The sequence below is a fragment of the Siniperca chuatsi genome, linkage group LG20 (assembly GCF_020085105.1).
Source record: "Siniperca chuatsi isolate FFG_IHB_CAS linkage group LG20, ASM2008510v1, whole genome shotgun sequence".
Lineage (NCBI taxonomy): Eukaryota > Metazoa > Chordata > Actinopteri > Centrarchiformes > Sinipercidae > Siniperca > Siniperca chuatsi.
The window spans coordinates 19,205,935-19,214,709 of NC_058061.1; the positions used below are offsets into that span (position 1 = coordinate 19,205,935).

The following is an 8,775-nucleotide window of genomic DNA, read 5'->3' on the forward strand; positions in this document are numbered from 1 at the left end:
CACATTTAAGAGTAGGCTAAAGACTTTCCTCTTTGATAAAGCTTATAATTAGGGCTGGCTTGGGTGAGTCCTGAACCATCCCTTAGTTATGCTGCTATAAGCCAAATGCTTGCTCATGGTGGGATTTGTTGGGTCTATTATAAAGAGTACAGTCCAGACCTGCTCTATAGGAAAAGTGCAATGAGAACTTCTGTTATGAATTGGCGCTATAAATAAAATTGAACTAGCCTTACTAAGAATAAAACCTGTCTTTAAAACCAGTGTTGCATGCCTTGATAGTGCTTACCTGATGGCAGCAACAAGAATAAGTAGTGGTCTGGATGAGTGCTTTTCTCCTGCACCTTGTACTATATATACACACACACAAAATCCAGGTGGGGCTGATTGCTCCCTATTATTTTGGAGGCCTGCTTAAAGGAATAGTTCACTATTTTGGGAAACACACACCGTTGCTTTCTGGCAGTTCGAGGATTGATTCTCACATCTCCTGTATGTGAGATAATAGCATCACGCAATTGTCACTTTCCATTTGTAATTTATTATTCTTATTTCCTGTGTCACTTCAGGGCCCCCATAGTTAAGCAGTGTTGCATTGAGGGTCAGGACATTCCTAACAACTTAAAGCAGGAATACACAGCAGCAATAAAGTTGTTTAGGTACTGAAAATAAGCAAATCAGGTCAATATATTAATGCTGCAGCCATAAGTACATTTTGACAAGACCTCTATGCTAGGTACTCTTGTTACGGTCAATATCCTGGCAGCAGCAACAGTTATAAGTTGAATTGATGCAACTGGTATCTGGTTTAAACTACAGCACGTTAAAAGCCATAAATGTGCAACAATATAGGGATTTGAAAGAAACTAGGCCTAATCATTTAACCTATACACTAATATCTGGAAAAATAAGGAAACAAAGATCAGTTAGAGATTTTATTTAAATCAGAGACAGATAAAAATGGGTACATGCAGAAACATCTTCAATGCAAAATTAACACTTGCATGGTTCCTCAAACCTAGTCCCATACTTCAGTTGCCTCTTAATGTGATCAGTTCAGAAGGTCTGTCGTGCTCGTGTGCTGCTGCTGCTCTGTCGCTGGCGTCGTTGCGGCTGCTTCGCTGCTGTCGCTGCCGTGTCGCGGCGCTGCTGCTGCCTGCTGTCACTGCTGCTGCGCGCTGTGCGTGTGCGCCGTCGCTGTGCGTGCGTCGCTGTGTCGCTGCGCGCCTTGTTGCGCTGCTGCGTGTGCGTGTGTGCTGCGCGTGCGCTGCTGCTGCGTCATTGTCGCTGCGTCCGTTGTCGGCTGCTGCTGCCTGGTCACGTTGTCTGCCGCCGCGTGTGTGTCTGTTCTGCTTTGCTGTCGCAGCGCTGTGGCTGCGCCTGTCCGCTGTCGCTGGGCTCGTGGCTGCTGCTTGCAGCGTCTCGCTCGCCGCTTGTGTGCTGCTGCTGCGCAGTCACGTTGTCGCTGGCGCTGTCGTTTGCTGCTGCTGCTGCGCCCGTTGTCGCTGCGCTCTGCTGCGCTGCTGTCTCTGTGCCCGTGTGCGCTGCTGTGCGCGGTGTCGCGCCCGTTTCGCTGCTGCTCGCGCTGCGCTGCGTCGCTCGGCTCTGTCGTGCTGCTCTGCTGCTGCTCTGCGCTGCTGTCGCGCGTATGCTGTGCGTGTCGTCGTTTTGCTGCGCCTTGTGAGTGACTTTTGCGCCTTGTCGGTCTTCGCTGTCCTTTCGTGCCTTGCTGCTCCGTGTCTGCCGTTGCGGCTGCTGTTGCGCTGCTCTGTGCGTGTCGGCATGTGTGTCCTGCTGCTGTTCTGAGTCAGTGTCGTTTCGGTAGTTGTGCTTCGCCGTTTTGCACTTCACTGCTGTCATGGTTTCAGCATTTTTGCTGCGCTGTGCTGTGTCGATATCACGGCTAGTGTCTGGTTGTCTTGTGTCTCATTGGTTGGCACTCTCATTCTGTCCTTCAGGTTGTGTTATGTTCGTTTTCTGTGATTACGTGTCATTGCTCTTGCTGCGCATCAGTTTCTTGGCACAGATAGCAGTAGTCTTGCATGACTGTTTAGCTATGTGTAGACTTTGCACAGTGCTTTTAGTCCTGATGTGTTAGTCGTGAGTTTTCATATTTTGCACGTGCTGTGTTGCGTGTCGTCATTTGTAGCCGCTCTCTGTAATCTGTTCTCATGAGCTCATTTTGTCTTCATCTCTGTTTTGTGTGATTGCTTGACGTGAGTACCATTTGTGTATGTATTATGCATTTAGAGCCTGTGCATTCTTCTGTACCTTGTTTCCTATGCTCCGTACTTTGCTTCATCTGTTAGACTTGTCTAGACACATTCGCGGCTCAGTCAATACCTGCCTTCTGAGTCTCGCTTGCTTAGCTTCGAGCTGACTATCTGCTGCAGCGCTATCTGTATTGCTATGACTGATCTCTATCTGTCTCTCTGCTAATGTCGTCGATCACGAGTCTGCGTCTGCTGTCCTAGATGTCCTGTGCATGCTAGTGCAGCTGTCAGTCATGCACTATGTAGCCTGTACTGCGTGATCGCCATCGTGTACTGCTTTGTACTTGTGCACTGTCGTTCGTGCTGCCTGCGTCACGCTTGGCATCGCGCTGTGACTGCTTGCATAGTCTGTAGTGCATCGAGTCTGCTGTCTGGGCATTCTGGTCGTCAGTGCTCACTTGCGCTGCAGCTGCTCGCTGCGACGTTGCTCCTCGTTGCTGCGCACGTCTGTCTGTGTCGTGCTTCCTGTCTGCTTCGTCTGCGATGTCGTAGCTGCTTCCATGCTCCTGTCGCGCTGTCTTCTGCGCATCTGCTCTGCTCCTGTCAGCTAGTCCTGTCGCTAGGTGTCGATTACGTCCTTATGCTTCTATCGTGTCGTGTATGTCGGTCTGTAGTTTGCGCTCAGCTCAGTCTGCTCAGTTTGCTTCTGTCATCGCGTGCTGTGGTTCACGTGCGATCTGCAGCACGTAGCTGCTGTCCCTGCTGTGCATTTGCTGCTGTCACTGTCCTGTCTCTGCGACTCGTCAGTAGTCTGCGCATGCTACTGCTTGTCGTGCATTCAGCTGCGCAGTTGCATGCGCTAGCTGCAGCTGGCATGATCTGTCTGTGTGTCGTTATGTGTCTGTCTGTTCGATGTGCTTGGATGTATCATCAGTTGTACTATTCATATTCTGTCATGACTTTCAATTAGCTACTGTACACTTGCATTGCAGATACTACAGTACTTTCAAAGCATTACTAGTACAATATGTAATTGACATTATTAGTTAAGATTAGACTAGTTTCATTATGTCATAACAGTATTAGTATACATTAGTAGAGTAGACACTATGCTTTATAACTACTCTAACATGAACTATGATATAAAGTATACTTTCAGTCAGATCAGTCACAGACATACTACATTATCACGCAAAGAGCTAACTTACAGTCATTAATAGTTAAAGCACTCTAAACATCAGGATTCTCATCTTATCAGAACATATAAATTTAATCACTATACATTTATTACTGAATAATATACTAACAGATATCATATACACAATCTAATAAATTAACAAGTTAATGCTACGTCTGGGTAAGCCACCTATATTTGGGCTTATCTCAGGTTACAAAAATATAGAATGACAACACTCCTGAAAAGTGATGTGAAAAGCACCCTCAAAGAATTTGTCATATGCATTAAACTGCCACTGGTGCATTTCCATACAAGGAACAACTGGCTGCTCTCCTGTCAATGCCGTACTCAATATGCAGTCATACTATCACACATGGTGTTACATACAGTATAAACAAGTAAAAAACTGAAATAAATACACTTGTTAGAAGAGAAAGCACAGTACTACTCACCCCAGTGCCCTGCAGACTTTTCACTTGACAACTCAGAGTTCAGACCAGGAGGCAGAGTTGCAGTTCTACACGCTTCTCTGCACTTCCAGAGCAGTTACCCACCCAAAACTCCTTAGTGACGGTGTCTGCCCCCCAACCACTTAAATTAATAAAATCTAAAGTTAACAGAAGAGGAGTTATACATAAAAACCTAAACAAAAACACTGAAATAGCACAACAAAATAGGCAAATTAAATGTGGACTCTTAAACATCAGATCTCTTTCATCTAAAACTGTACTAGTGAACGATTTAATATCAGAGTATCATATTGACTTATTTTGTCTTACTGAAACCTGGCTGGGTCATGGAGAATATGTTAGCCTAAATTAATCTACTCCGCTCAGTCATACTCATACTCATATTCCGCGAGGTACTGGCCGAGGAGGTGGAGTTGCAGCCATCTTCGACTCAAGCCTATTAATCAACCCTAAACCTAAACTAAATTATAACTCATTCGAAAGCCTTGTTCTTAGTCTTTCTCACCCAACCTGGAAAACACGCCAATTCTATTTGTTATAGTGTACCACGCTCCTGGTCCTTATTCTGAGTTTTTATCTGAATTCTCAGAGTTTTTATCAAGTTTAGTCCTTAAAACAGATAAAGTGGTTATTGTAGGTGATTTCAAAATTTATGTGGACGTTGAAAATGATAGCCTTAGTACTGCGTTTATCTCATTATTAGATTCAATTGGCTTTTGTCAGAGTGTACATGAAGCCAGTCACTGTTTTAACCACACCCTCGACCTTATTCTGGTATATGGCATTGAAATTGAACATTTAATAGTCTTTCCACAGAATCCTTCTTTATCTGACCATAATTTAATAACTTTTGAACTGCTATTACTGGACTACATGCCATTAAGCAAAAATTTTTACTCTAGATGTCTATCTGATATTGCTGTGGCTAGATTCAAGGAAGAGATCCCATCTGCATTTAATTCAATGTTATGTCTCAATATAACAGAGGACTCCTATATTAATTTCAGCCCCTCCCAAATTGACCATCTAGTTGAGAGCGCTGCAGGCTCACTGCGAACAAAACTTGAATCTATCGCTCCTCTAAAAAAGAAGATAATAAAACAAAGAAGGTTAGCTCCGTGGTATAACCCCCAAACCCGCAAATTAAAGCAAACATCACGAAAACTTGAAAGGAAATGGCGTTCCAACAACCTGGAAGAATCCCGTTTAGTCTGGAAAGATAGTCTTAAAACATATAAGAAGGCCCTCCGTAATGCCAGAGCAGCTTACTACTCATCATTAATAGAGGAAAATAAAAACAACCCCAGGTTTCTTTTCAGCACTGTAGCCAGGCTGACGGAGAATCACAGCTCTATTGAACGATGTATTCCTATAGCTCTCAGTAGCAACAACTTCATGAGCGTCTTTAATGATAAAATTTTAACTATTAGAGAAGAAATTCATCAAGTCCTGCCTTTAACCGGTGCTGACTTGTCTTCAAACACAGGAACCTTGGAAATAGCTGTAGAGCCTGATGTGTGTTTTGGCTGCCTTGCTCCTGTCAACCTTCTTCAGCTGACTTCGATGATTAATTCATCTAAGCCATCAACATGTCTCTTAGACCCCATTCCAACTTGGCTGCTTAAAGACATTTTACCCTTAATTAGCACTTCTTTACTGGATATGATCAATCTGTCTTTATTAACAGGCTATGTACCACAATCCTTTAAAGTAGCTGTAATTAAACTGCTTCTTAAAAAGCCCTCTCTGATCCTGGGGTTTTAGCCAGCTATAGACCTATATCTAACCTTCCCTTTCTTTTCAAATTACAAATGACCTTTTAATTGCATCAGACAATGGACTTGTCTCTGTACTTGTCTTGTTAGATCTTAGTGCTGCGTTCGACACCATTGACCATCACATCCTATTACAGAGACTGGAACATGTAATTGGCATTAAAGGAACCACACTAAGCTGGTTTAAATCCTATCAGATCGATCTCAGTTTGTACATGTTAACGGTGAGTCCTCCGTGCACACCAAAGTTAGTCATGGAGTTCCACAAGGTTCTGTGCTTGGACCTTATTTATACTTCCTCTAGGCAATATTATTAGGAAACACTCCATAAACTTTCATTGTTATGCAGATGATACCCAATTATATCTATCGATCAAGCCAGATGAAACTAACCAGTTAGCTAAACTTCAAGCATGCCTTAAGGACATAAAGACCTGGAAGACCTGCAATTTTGTTAAACTCAGACACAACTGAAGTTATTGTACTTGGCCCCAAACACCTCTGAGACACATTATCTACAGATATAGTTACTCTAGATGGCATTGCCCTGCCCTCCAGCATTGGGAAGCAGACACCATCTCCACATTTAAGAGTAGGCTAAAGACTTTCCGCTTTGATAAAGCTTATAATTAGGGCTGGCTTGGGTGAGTCCTGAACCATCCCTTAGTTATGCTGCTATAGGCCTAGACTGCCGGGAGACTTCACATGATGGGCCTCTTTCCTCTCTCCATTTGTATGCATTATTATCCCATTATTGCATGTTACTAACTCATCTTCTCTCTCCCGTAGTTCTGTGCTTTCTCGTTTCTCTCCTCTTGTCGCTTTCAGCAGGTATTTCTGCCTCCGGAGCTGCAGGGTCTGGGTCTATGGGCCTCCTGCTGCCCCCGTGTTCCTGCTAGACAACTGCTACCACAGCTGTTATTGGTTACGCTGACATTCTTCCTATAGCTGTCATTCCTATTATTAATTTATTATTATTCTACTATAATAAAAAAAGAAAAAATTATGTGGTCTTTGCATTGTGCATCCCTAACCCTATCACCTTCCCCCTCTCTCCAAATCTAACACAGCAGCGGCAGATGGCCGCCCACCATTGAGAATAAAACCTGTCTTTAAAACCAGTGTTGCATGCCTTGATAGTGCTTCCCTGAAGGCAGCAGCAAGAATAAGTAGTGGCCTGGATGAGTGCTTTTCTCCTGCACCTTGTACTATATATACACACACAAAATCCAGGTGGGGCCGATTGCTCCCTATTATTTTGGAGGCCTGCTTAAAGGAATAGTTCACTATTTTGGGAAATACACACCGTTGCTTTCTGGCAGTTCGAGGATTGATTCTCACATCTCCTGTATGTGAGATAATAGCATCACGCAATTGTCACTTTCCATTTGTAATTTATTATTCTTATTTCCTGTGTCACTTCAGGGCCCCCATAGTTAAGCAGTGTTGCATTGAGGGTCAGGACATTCCTAACAACTTAAAGCAGGAATACACAGCAGCAATAAAGTTGTTTAGGTACTGAAAATAAGCAAATCAGGTCAATATATTAATGCTGCAGCCATAAGTACATTTTGACAAGACCTCTATGCTAGGTACTCTTGTTACGGTCAATATCCTGGCAGCAGCAACAGTTATAAGTTGAATTGATGCAACTGGTATCTGGTTTAAACTACAGCACGTTAAAAGCCATAAATGTGCAACAATATAGGGATTTGAAAGAAACTAGGCCTAATCATTTAACCTATACACTAATATCTGGAAAAATAAGGAAACAAAGATCAGTTAGAGATTTTATTTAAATCAGAGACAGATAAAAATGGGTACATGCAGAAACATCTTCAATGCAAAATTAACACTTGCATGGTTCCTCAAACCTAGTCCCATACTTCAGTTGCCTCTTAATGTGATCAGTTCAGAAGGTCTAGGATAAGGCTGCAGCAGTCACGTTGTCGCTGGCCGTCACGTTGTCGGCTGCTGCTGCAGCAGTCACGTTGTCGCTGGCCGTCACGTTGTCGGCGGCTGCTGCAGCAGTCACGCGTTGTCGCTGGCCGTCCACGTTGTCGGCGGCGGCTGCTGCTGCAGTCACGTTGTCGCTGGCCGTCCACGTTGTCGGCGGCTGCTGCTGCAGTCACACGTTGTCGCTGGCCGTCCACGTTGTCGGGCGGCTGCTGCTGCAGTCACGTTGTCGCTGGCCGTCACGTTGTCGGGCGGCTGCTGCTGCAGTCACGCGTTGTCGCTGGCCGTCACGTTGTCGGCGGCTGCTGCTGCAGTCACGTTGTCGCTGGCCGTCACGTTGTCGGCGGCTGCTGCTGCAGTCACGTTGTCGCTGGCCGTCACGTTGTCGGCGGCTGCTGCTGCAGTCACGTTGTCGCTGGCCGTCACGTTGTCGGCGGCTGCTGCTGCTGCAGTCACGTTGTCGGCGGCTGCTGCTGCTGCAGTCACGCGGTCGCTGGCCGTCACGTTGTCGCTGGCCGTCACGCTGTCGGCGGCTGCTGCTGCTGCAGCAGTCACGTTGTCGCTGGCCGTCACGCTTGTCGGGCGGCTGCTGCTGCTGCAGTCACGTTGTCGCTGGCCGTCCACGTTGTCGGCGGCTGCTGCTGCTGCAGTCACGTTGTCGCTGGCCGTCCGCGTGTCGGCGGCTGCTGCTGCTGCAGTCACGTTGTCGCTGGCCGTCACGCTTGTCGGGCGGCTGCTGCTGCTGCAGTCACGTTGTCGCTGGCCGTCCACGTTGTCGGGCGGCTGCTGCTGCTGCTGCAGTCACGTTGTCGCTGGCCGTCACGCTTGTCGGCGGCTGCTGCTGCTGCTGCAGTCACGTTGTCGCTGGCCGTCCACGTTGTCGGCGCGCTGCTGCTGCTGCTGCAGTCACGTTGTCGCTGGCCGTCCACGTTGTCGGCGGCTGCTGCTGCTGCTGCAGTCACGTTGTCGCTGGCCGTCACGCTTGTCGGCGGCTGCTGCTGCTGCTGCAGTCACGCGTTGTCGCTGGCCGTCCACGCTGTCGGCTGCTGCTGCAGTCACGCTGTCGCTGGCCGTCACGTTGTCGGCTGCTGCTGCAGTCACGCGTTGTCGCTGGCGTCACGCTTGTCGGCTGCTGCTGCAGTCACGTTGTCGCTGGCCGTCACGCGTCGGCGGCTGCTGCTGCAGTC

The 8,775-nt window shown here is 46.7% G+C and overlaps 1 long non-coding RNA gene across 1 annotated transcript; it reads left to right on the forward strand.

Moving 5' to 3' along the window:
• Nucleotides 1–454: 454 nt before the first annotated feature.
• Nucleotides 455–7,590, forward strand: LOC122867613. Its single transcript, XR_006375967.1, has 2 exons — nucleotides 455–1,060; nucleotides 7,552–7,590. It is a non-coding gene; the product is annotated as an uncharacterized LOC122867613 (long non-coding RNA).
• The last annotated feature ends 1,185 nt before the right edge of the window (nucleotides 7,591–8,775 follow it).